The 11619-nt window shown below is 43.6% G+C and overlaps 1 protein-coding gene across 1 annotated transcript in view; it reads left to right on the top strand.

Moving 5' to 3' along the window:
* The window catches only part of raraa (retinoic acid receptor, alpha a), a 500456-nt gene extending 489153 nt beyond the window's left edge, over positions 1 to 11303 (top strand). The window contains exon 11 of the transcript XR_007958175.1: positions 11171 to 11303. The gene's annotated coding sequence lies outside the window, so the exon portion shown is untranslated. The remainder of the gene's footprint in view (positions 1 to 11170) is intronic.
* The last annotated feature ends 316 nt before the right edge of the window (positions 11304 to 11619 follow it).

Raw genomic sequence — 11619 nt, 5'->3', positions numbered from 1 at the left:
GATGCTGCCTGGATTAGAGGGTATGAGCTATAAGGAAAGGTTGAACAAACCTGGGTTGTTCTCCCTAAAGCATCGGAGGCTGAGGGAAGACCCAATAGAGGTTTTTAAAATGATGAGAGGCATAGATAGGGTAGACATCAGAATCTTTTCCCCAGAGTAGAAATGTCAAACACCAGAGGACATGCTTTTAAGGTTAAAGGGGGAAACTTTAAAGGTGACGTGAGGGGCAAGTTTTTTACGCAGAGAGTGGTAAATGTCTGAAATAAGTTGTCTGGGGTAGTTGTGGAAGCAGGCAGTTTGTTGGAGAGGCTTTTAGATGGACACATGAATATGGAGGGCTATGGATGATACACAGGAGGAGGATATTTAGTATAAATTGGCTTCGAGATCGGCACAACATCATTGGCTGAATGGCCTGTTCAGTGCTGTACTGTTTTATGTCCTCGATGGTAGGGAGGGTTGTGCCCATGGTGGAGCTGGCTGAGTCTCTAACCCTCTGCAGCATCCTGCGATCTGTTGTGTTGGAGCCTCCATACCAGGCTGTGATGCAACCAGTCAGAATGCTCTCCACCGTACATCTATAGAAATTTGTAAGAGTCTTTGGTGATGCACTGAATGTCCTCAAAAATTCCTTCTCACAGTTCTCAAGGGACATCCCTTTATTCTGAGGCTGTGCCTTCGGATCCTAGACTCTCCTACTCCACGACCACTCTATCCAGGCCTTTTGGTATTCAGTAGGTTTTAATGAGATCCCCCCTCATCCTTCTGAACTCCATCGAGTACAGGTCCAGATGGGAGTTGTTGCCATTATAAGTTGGTTTGGGCAATGAGGCTGGTTTTGGAGTGGACTCCAAGGAAGGGGTGAAACAGGACTGCATGTTGGAAGCTTCCTTTAAGTTCCCGCCAATGATACCGGCATCACTTTAAACCAAATCACTTGATTGCTTCACAAGTAAGTGGGCTTCCTGGTGTGGTACTGAGCAAAAAGGTGTTTGGTTTAATTCCCTAGTCTTGGTGGAATGGCTGATTGCATCACAAATCCTTGGATCAGGAAGTTGGGAAATATGCTTTCCTTCCCAGCCAGCCACTGGGAGTTGCTTTGAGTGAGACCAGGATTGTGCATGGTCGTGATACTCCATGGCTGACTTGGGTAAGGCACTGGTGAGGAGACGCAAGAGACTGCAGATACTGGAAACTGGAGCGGCACGACAATCTGCTGGAGGAACTCAGCAGGTCGAGCAGTTTCTGTGGGAGGATGCAGGGTCTTGACCTGAAACGCTGATAGTTCCTTTCCTCTCACAAATCCTGCTCGACCTGCTGAGTTCCTCCAGCAGGTTGGTTTACTGGTGAGGAGACTGCTGATAAAACATTAAGCTACATCCCAGCAAGAAAAGATATCTTTATTAGGCACACGTACATCGAAACACACGGTGAAATGTATTTTTTGCGTAGAATGTTCTGGGGGCAGCCCGGAAGTGGCGCCACACTTCCGGCACCAACATAGCATGCCTACAATTTCCTAACCCGTACGTCTTTGGAATGTGGGAGGAAACCGGAGCACCCGGAGGAGACCCACACAGTCACAGGGAGAACGTACAAACTCCTTACAGACAGCGGCTGGAATTGAACCTGGGTCGCTGGTGCTGTAATAACATTACGCTAACCACTACACTACCCTGCCTGCAAGAACAGTACCTCGGGAAAACTGTAAAGACAAAATGGTTTGTCAAAAATTGTCCCCATTGCTGACTTAACTGATCTTAACCCTTGGTTATAAAGGAAGGTAGTTCCATCCATATTGCTGTTTTTAAGAGTTATTAAGCAAGGGACCATAGTGTGGTTTTATGTGGCCCAATTCAGCCAAGGATGTCCTGCTGCAAACTTCAATGGTGTCTGAGACCTCGTGTGCTACTGAACCAAAGTTTTGTGTGATACTCTGTGTGTGAGGGAGAACATCTAGGTTTGAGGGGTTACTGGAGGCGGAGAATGGTGATGGTTAGTGAACACAGAGACCTGGCAGTTGGAGGCTTGTTTTCAGAATCAGATTTATTATTACTGACTTGTATGACATAAAGTTTGTTGTTTTGTGGCAGCAGTATAGTGCAAAGATGTAAAGTTACTATAAATTACAAAAATAAATAAATAGTGCAAAAATAAAAGGAATAACAAAGTAGTGTTCCTGGAAATCTGATGGTAGAGGGGAAAAAGCTGTTCCTGAATCATTGAGTGTGGGTCTTCAGACTCCTGTACCTCCTCCCCGATGGTAGTAATGTGAAGAGGGTATGTCCCGGATGGTGAGGGTCCTTAGTGATGGGTACTGTCTTCTCGAGGCACGGCCTCTTGAAGATGTCCTACATGGTGGGGAGGGTTGTGCCCGTGATGGAATTGACTGAGTCTACAACCCTCTGCAGCCCCTTGCAATCCTGTTTGATTGGGAGAAGGGTTGGTCGTTGGAGTATTGGGGATCAGTGATTTGTGGGGGTGGGGAGATCAGAGGATCAGAACCTTGTAACGCATTTGTACCACCCATCTACTCTTCTGACTTCAGTGAGTGATCTGTTCTGCTTTGATACAGCAAAGCTGAAAACTGTTGGCACCGTTTCATCAGACTACTCCTGCAGTCAACTCCTGTTACATGAAGCTACAATGATTTGAGTTTGGATTTGCCTCTTCAGCCTCAATAGTGACCAGGTGAGACTCCTGCGGATTAAACCAAAATGCACAGAGGGAAACACGAGTCAGGAAGAGGGGGATTGATTAACATTCATATGACAACTCTTCAAAAGTCTTTTCTTGGAAACCAGCTGAACATAGAGACCTGTGTGAGCCATTCAACTGAGCAAGTAGAATTATTCATCCTTATTTTCATTTACATTCATGCTAAATTTTTGAGAAGTGTATGATTTATTGTAATATGAATATTCTTGTGTACAATATACATCACTCTCAGTTCCAGACTCGAGCTTTAACCACTGCATTGTGACCATACTGAGATCTCCCTGTTATTCAGCTCAAGTCGATCTGTGTCACCAGGACTAAAACGGCAGATATTTTGGGACTGTATTTCTGCACTTGCCCATCCTCCTGCCTTGCTGGCCGTCCCCCAGCATGTAGACTTGGTGTTTATCTGCAATCATTTTTGGCAGAAGCCAACTCTCAGAACCCTGTATAAGTAGACCGGGAACAGGAAGGTGGTTGTATTATTAAATTTGTATAAACAGGATTTAATTTTCAAGAGTTAGGATGTTGATGTGGACATTGGTTTGAAAATGTCCTTGACAAGGAAACATCACAAACCTGTAAGCAGAATTGAATGGACTAAATGGAAGATTAAATGAACGGTTGTCGTCTGGCTATGAAATTGGTAAAGAACAAGCAAACAACAGAAAGAAGTGGTGAATGGTGTTTCATAAACTGGAGGGAAATGCAGATTGGTGTTCTGCAGGGATTAAAAATGGAACCAGCACTCTTTTTGTTCTATATTAATGAGAGTTACCTGGTTTGTAGATTATACAAAATCTATAAAATATTGAAGACAATGGCAGACTCTAGGAGAATATGGGCGGGTGAAATGAGTAAAGCCTTGACAGTCTGAGATTTAGTGCGGAGTAGTGTGAAATGATTCCTTTAGGTATAAAGGAAGACAAGTAACGATATTAACTAGGTGGTAAAGTTTTAAGTGGATGCAGAAACAGAGACCTGAGAGTGTGCATGCACAGGTCTTTGAAAGTAACAGAAGAGATCGTGGACAGGAACCATGGCTTACTAAAAAGAAAGTTAGAGTACAAAAGCAAAAGAAGTCTTATCAAACCTTTATCCAATGCTGGTTAGGCTCCATTTGGAATATTATTGTCAGTTCTGGACACCCCATTTAAGGATGTCAAGGCCTTAAAGAGGATGCAAAGGATATTTACAAAATGATAGCTGGGAGGCAAGACTTCAGGTGTGGGGAAAGCTGGGGTGAGCAGATTCAACGAGCTGGTTCAACAATGTGTTCAAAACCGTGAAAGATTTTATAGAGAAATGTTCATTAATTGGAAGACACAAATTTAATGTAATTGGAAAAAATACAGAGGCAAGTTGAGGAAAGTTTTTTGTGCAGTGATTGGTTATGATTTGAAAGTAGATTGTGGAAACAGTGTAGTTGCTAGATTAGCAGCATTACATCTGTCACAAGTGATAGCTCGGGAGAGATAAACATCTTGAAAGCAGTTGGGTTTGGATAAACTTTCAGGCAGGTGACTGAAGCATGGGGTCATTTACACTTTGGATGGGATTTCAACACTTGGACTTAAATGGATCATAAATCCATTGGCAGCTTGATTTTTCACCTCTTGATAGAGGTTAGTGCTCTGGATTGGGTGCAGGCCCATATGGCAAGTTGAAAATCATCCAACCATTTTCCCAATATTTATCTCTACGTTGATAGTATTGCATTATAATGATAGTGATTGGTAGACCTTGCCCTTGCGATCAATGCAGGGAGCTCTGAATCTTGTTGGTACCACCAGCATTAAGAATTGTCAATAGGAGCTTGCCACATAGCAGTAAGGAAGTTCACCTTTAACGTAAGAGCTTGACAGAAAAATTAGGAAGCGCTGTCAAAGAAGAGAAAGTGGTTGAGGCACTTTGAAAGGTACTTGGATAGGTACATGCATAGGAAAGTTTTTGAGGAATATGGGACAGGCAAATGGGACCAATTTAGATGGGAACCTTGGTCGGCATGGACCATTGGGTAGGAGGGCCTGTTTCTGTGCTGTATGTCTCTGACTCTATGACTCCAGGTAAGGAGCTGTGGTGCATTATGTAACTATTATATCAGCCTACAGCATACAGTGGTGGGAGTGAATGTTCTGGGTAAGGGATGGGGCTCCAAACAAGAACTTTGCTCTGATGATGTGATTTTTTGGGGGTTGTTCTTGGACTTACCCAGGTAGCAGATATGATTTCCTCATATGCCTGACATGTCTTGAAGGCAATGGAAAGGTTCTGTGCAATCACTCCTTACTGGGTACCTCTCCCCTGAGTTGCCTTTATACCTGTTGCATTTATGTCACTTATTTAGTTAAGTTTCTGGTCACTGGTGGACACCAGGATGTCGATTAGTGGTGCTAATGCTACAGAGTGTCGAGGGGAAGTAATTACACTCGCTCTTGCTGGAAGTGGTCACAGCCTGGCACCTGTGTGGCATGAATGTTCACGTGCTCTCCGCGTCTCGCTTGTGTTATCTGAGAAAATGCAAGTAGAACAGATGCTAAACAATCACCAAACATCTGATTTCTGACCTTATGATGGAGTGAAGGTGATGATTTGAGAAGAGTCAGATCCTACCACACCACCTGTGCTTCTTTCACAAGAAAGTGACGTCCAAAGTTGACATTGAAAGATTTTCCCCAGTGCACGAAAACTTTCCATGAGGTTTTCCCTGGAAAACTGCCACAGAAACTATGAGTGATTGAAACCCGGAACTGGGTAGCCAATAATTGTGCTCTCATTACACACGGGGTTTGATGCCGAGGCACCTTCTCCTCTGAGAATACAAAGATGGTGTAGAGTCAAAAAGGAAAGGCAATTTGGTCACAGAAAACCAAAACCTGCCCTTGAGAAAGGAAGACAAAACAAGTACAACGACACACCCAAGTCTACACAAGGGCCAAAAGATATTTGGAATCCAGCAAAGCCATGCTGGTTGAAATTCAATCAAATAATTGTAAGGTGCTAGGACAAATGGAAACACTCATTGAGTGAGTGGTGACGTAGAATCTTGGGAGCGGTGGAGGCCTCAACAATTGGCCTGTCCAGTTACAACAGAGCATATCGGAAGTCAGATTAGTTTATTGTCATGTACACCAGGACGCAATGAAATTCCTCGCTTGTATGAAGCTCTCAGAGTAAACAGTGTACATGGTAATAATAAATACAACAATAAATACAGTGACGAGTGCAAAACAATAGAATGGTGCAAGCAGTAGTTGTACAAATAAAGGCAGGGGAATGCAGTGTTAAGTTGCCAGATCAACGGGGCACGTATGAAGCTTCTGTGTTGCTTCTGCAGTACACTGCTGTGTTCACCACTAAACAATGCCCTCTAGTTCCATTTGGTCAAGTCACTGTGTTCACACTCCAGCTCTGCATTCTGATGTCTGTGACCTAACTTGCACCATCTTTTTTTTAGCTATCACCCCTCTGTTTGCTACCTCCGCTGTCTCCCAGTTAACAACAGCTCCATTTTAAATTCCTCATCTCAGTTTATTTCAAGTCCACCCTTGCGACCAGCCCCAAACCCTGTCTCTGTGGTCTCCTCCAGCCAGTCAGTGCTCCAAGATACCGGCCATCCTCCAATTCATTACCAAATTTAAGCTGCTCCATCGTTAGTACCAGTGCCTTAAGGTGTTCAAGGCCCAAAGGTCTGGTCCCCCCTCATTTCCCTGCTGCTTTGAGCTATCCTTACATGGCTCTGTGCCAAATTTTCTTTGCTGGTACCCCTGAGAAGTACCTTGGGCCATTTTGCTCTGTTAAAAGTTTAATTTATGATATTGAGATGGTGCAGAGAAGCCCATCCTCCTGGGCTAATGTTGAGGGTGATCCCTGAACATTAGAGAGATGAGTTAACTGGATAGATGTGGAAAAAAGGAGTAAATTGGGATTGGGAACAAATACTTAGTTGAATAGAAAAATTAGCGCATGGCGCACGTCTCATGAATAGATGAAAAAACTGTTGACTACCTAGACAAATGCTTAAATAAAATCAGGAAATGCTGCAAACACTCAGCAGTTCAGGCAGCATCTGTAGAAAGAGAAACAGAGTTAATGTTTCAGGTTGAAAATGTTTAGTTAGAACTGGTTGCAGAGAGGGTGGAAGGAGAATATCTTTGCAAGGGTGAGGTCAGGGTTGCAGTTGGGATAAGCTGTTGATGAATGTGGTTGAGGCAGATACAATAATGATATTCAAAAGACATGGATAGGAAAGGTTTAGTGGGATATGGGCCAAATGAGACTGGTTTAGATGGGCATTTTAGTCAGCATGGATGAGTTGGGCTGAAGGGCCAGTTTCCATGCTGAATGACTTTATAAATTTGAGTATCCCGGTAGATGTATTCATGAGAGCAGTTGGAGAAAACAAAAACAAAGGAATGTAAAAGCTTGTGTAAGGCAAGAGTTGTAGGGAATGCTAATCAGGCCAGGCCATGCCAATGGAGAAAGAAAAACTGATCCAATGTTACAGATGGATAACCTACAACAATACTGGCTAGTTCTGGTATGTATCGAGCGAGTTACCCCAAAGCTGTTGAATTCAATATTGAGCCCTAAAGGCTGCAGTGTGCCCAGAGGGAAGATGAGGTGCTGTTCTTCAAGCTTACATTGAGTTTCATTATAACAGTGGACAAGTTGCCTCTGTCCTCACCATCCCAACCCCTCTCTCTGCAGTCCCCTCCAGCCAGTCAGGCCTCCAAGATATTGGCTGTTCTCCAGTTCACCCTCCTACCTGTTTTGCAACTTAAAACTAACTTGTTTTGGGCCTTTGAGCTGAAATGTTAACTCTGCTTCTCCTCCCACCTAAGCTGCCTGTCTGTGTTTCCAGCATTTTTTTATTTCAAACTTCCAGCATCTGCAGCTTTTTGATTTTCGTTCAGTTTTTACCTGGGTTGTGTCATTATCTCGTAGAGTGTTGGAAGGCAGACTTTGTCTGGAATCTAGTGGGACCCTTCATCTTTATTTAAAATTGGTAAGTTGGTTTATTATTGTCACATGTACCGACGTACAGTGAAAAACTTGTCTTGCATACCGTCCATACAGATCAATGCATTACAACAGTGCATTGAGGTAGTACAGGGTAAAACAATAACAGAGTCAGAATAAAGTGTTACAGTACAGAGAAAGTGCAGTGCAGGCAGACAGTAATGTGCAAGGTCACAACGAGGTAGATTATGAGTTCAAGAGTCCATCTTATCGTACTAGGGAACTGTTCAATAGTCTTATAACAGCAGGACTGAAGCTGTCCTTGAGCCTGGTGGTATGTGCTTTCAGGCTTTTGTATCTCCTGCCTGATTTTGGGGGGGAGGAAGAGAAGAGAGAATGTCCGGGGTGGGTGGGGTCTTTGATTATGTTGGCTGCTTTACTGAGGCAGCGGGAAGTGTAGACAGAGTCTGTGGAAGGGAGGCTGGTTTCCGTGATGTGCTGAGATGTGTCCACAACTCTGCAGTTTCTTGTGGTCCCGGGCAGAGCAGTTGCTATACCAAGCCGTGATGCATCCCGATAGGATGTTTGCTATGGTGCATCAATAAAAATTGGTGAGGGTCAAAGGGGCCCCAGAATGATGGCCTGCAGTTTGGACATTGGTGGGGTACACAGATGGTGGGGAGGGGGGTAAATTTTCATCTGGGGCTGAGCAAAGTGGCTGTAAAGAGACAAGAAGGTCTGGGTTCTTTACTGAAGGTTTCCTCTGGAGGTGAGATCTTTTGGGTGGGTTCCTTTACTGACGTGTGTGCTCTGACCACCCTTTTCTCCAGGATTCACGGTGGACACACATCTTGAAAACGATCTGCCTGCATGTTTCTAATCTCAGGGAGTTCCCACATTGTTAACACAGGAAACTGGCTGCATGTTAAAGCTGTGATTTAAAGCAACTTTCACTTGCTTCAGCTGGGTTGTTCAGAACTTGAACGACATTTGATTGGAGACCTTCATCAAAAATTGGTGAAAAATGTTAACTTGTTTTTCCTGTTTGATGGGTTGAGTTTTTCCAGTTTTCTAGCATTCAGTGTGATTATTAACTTTTGACTGAGGGTATTACATTTTTGACTGGCTTGATGATGTTCCCTTCTCTTCCACAGTATAATGGACTGTGTTAAAAAAGTCCCGTTGCAGAGTTCCAACCCGAAACATTTACCACCCCCTTCCCTCCACAGATGCTGCTTGACCTGCTGGGTTCCTCCAGCAGTTTGTGTTTTTTTTGGAGTAAACATCTGCAGTCTCCTGTGTCTCCTATATGTACAAAGACTTGCTATTCTGGTTGAATAATATTGTTTGGATGCCACTTACCACTGCCTTGTTTCCATTGTGAAAGCTGTAATCCTTTCCTTCCCGCAGCAGAGAGCACCAGTGATACAAGGACTAGTGTATTGCCTGGAAGCAAGTGGTAGACTTACAGGAATAGATTGTGATCTGTTTCTGAAGTGGAATTGTTTCATCTGTAACCGGCTTCTTCCAAATTTTAGTCTGTACTACTCCAACCACAGGCCTTAGCCTTCACTTGATGGGTTAATGTTGCGTAAGTAGGAATGTGAATCACAGGCTAACACCTGGCTTTGAAGCACAACCACTACGAAGCAGAGGAACAATGATATCTGGGAGCACCTTCTTCTCAACATTCTCCCCCCCCCCACGCACCATCCTAGACATACAATTGTTGCTTCGAGTTGCTGGAACAAACTTGCTGGAATTTCTTACTTTCGGTACAAGGGTAATGGTTCAAGATGTGGGGCCGGTGCCTGTTCAGAGTGACCAGGGATTAGTAATAATCAGTCTTACTGTCGCTGGTTGCATCCTCACAACGCATGTAAAAATCAGCAGGCCAGAAGGGTAAAGCTTGCAGTTATTTAGTGCTTTGCAAAAACTCATCACTTTCCAGAGTGCTTTGCAGTCGATAGGAAGTGCAGTAACATGTATCGTTGGGAGGGTAGCAGTCAGTTTACTCAGGGTCTCTCAGACTGAGGATGACTTGCTCCCACTCTAGTTTTGTTAGTTTCGGGTGACTGATGAGGCTAACTTGGATACCACAGACTCTCCTGCAGAGTTTGTGAAGTGTGGCACACCTTCTGCCACTTACATAGGACTTATGTTACCTCTCAAGCATGGACTCGAGGTTCTCCATGTTACCCCAGATACTGTTCTCTCATTTTGAGGGCACAATTAATGTTGGTTCACAGCTCCAAGGATCCAGGTTTGATCTTGACCTCTGTTACTGTCTGTTGGATTTGGAATGTTCTCCTCATGACCATGTGAGTTACCTCCAGGTGCTCCAGTTTCCTCCCACTTTCCTTCGGATATGCTGTAGATTAATTGGCTCCTATAAGTCATCCCTCAGTGCAGTCTGATGGCAAAAAGAATCAGAAGGGAAGTGGATGGGTAGAAGTGAGAATAAGTTACAAGGAAAGAGGGGATGGAGCTAATGGGATTGTTCTGCTGAGAGATAGCATGGTTGTATGGGCCAAATGATCTCCTTCTATTTACTAGCAAGTCAGTAAGTAAGACATCAAGGGCCACAGGTTCCCGGGAGTGGAGATATTGAATTTTCTCAAGGAGGCTTTGAGGACATCCTTGAATCTTTTCCTGTCTCTGCCTGGTAAACTCTTCCCTTCACAGAGCTCAGAATAGTGTCTGATTCAGTACCCCACAGCAGCAATGAGATAACTATTAGATAGATGTTAATCTAAGAGTAAATATTGGCCAGAGGTGCCCTGTTCTTCTTCTTGGGATTGTTTACTTGCAGCTGGGAGACGGGTCCTTAGCTTGACATGAGGAAGTGCTCGTACGGAAGATGGCACTTCCAACGGTCTAGTACAATGGCAACATCTTGCATTTATATAGCACCTTTAACATGGTAAAATGTTTTCCACCTAGATTAGGAGAGATAAGTACGAGAGGACATGGCTTTAGGGTGAAAGGGGAAAGGTTTAGGGGGAACATTAGAGGGAACTTCTTCACTCAAAGAATGGTGGGAGTGTGGAATGGGCTGCCATCTGATGTGGTAAATGCGGGCTCGCTCTTAACTTTTAAGAGTAAATTGGATAGATACATGGACAAGAGAGGTCTGGAGGGGTATGGGCTGGGGGCAGGTAAATTGGACTAGCAGAATAATGTTTCGGCACAGACTAGAAGGGCCAAATGGCCTGTTTTTCTGTGCTGTAGTTTTCTATGGTTCTATGTCCCAAGATACTTCCCAGACATTGAGAGCAAACCACATAAGGAGTAAATTAACCCATAGCATGTAAACTTTTTTGTAAAAATCGTGCATAATTTATGTTTATTTTTTTCTGGTGAATGTTGTGTATCTGACACTATGTGCCTGTGATGCTGCTGCAAGTTTTTCATTGCCCCTGTGCATGCATGTACTTGTGCATATGACAATAAACATGACTTTGACTTTGACTTTGTCTTATGGAAGTAGGAGAGAAGACCAAGCACTCGGTGGAAGAGGTGTGTTTCTAGGCACGTCTCAATGGAAGAGAGAGAGGAGGGAATTTCAGAGCTTTGGGACTTGTCAGCTGAAGTTGCAGACGCCAGACAGAAGCGTGTTACCCTGACTGAGGTAAGTAGTAACTATAAAACTGTGCCCTGAAAGAGACCTTGATGTTCTCAGGCATGTAGGAAGGGAGAACTTGTGGATGAGGAAGTGCTGATGGTGAATTATCCTAAATACTTCTCAACGTTGTTTGTTTTAAATTAAATATCTTTTAGTAGCGAGTCTGTGGTAAGATTGCCAATGTATTCAGTTTGTTTATATCTATAAAAACAATGTCAGAAATCTCAGTGAAAGAAATAAAGTCACAATAAGTTTCTTCTTAATTTTAAAGGCACACAATTTTAGTTAAGCAATTTACATAAACATTACAGTAT

Source organism: Pristis pectinata, chromosome 25 (assembly GCF_009764475.1).
Source record: "Pristis pectinata isolate sPriPec2 chromosome 25, sPriPec2.1.pri, whole genome shotgun sequence".
NCBI lineage: Eukaryota > Metazoa > Chordata > Chondrichthyes > Rhinopristiformes > Pristidae > Pristis > Pristis pectinata.
The sequence above is the reverse complement of the archived record's forward strand: the minus strand, read 5'-3'. Positions and strand labels throughout refer to the sequence as shown.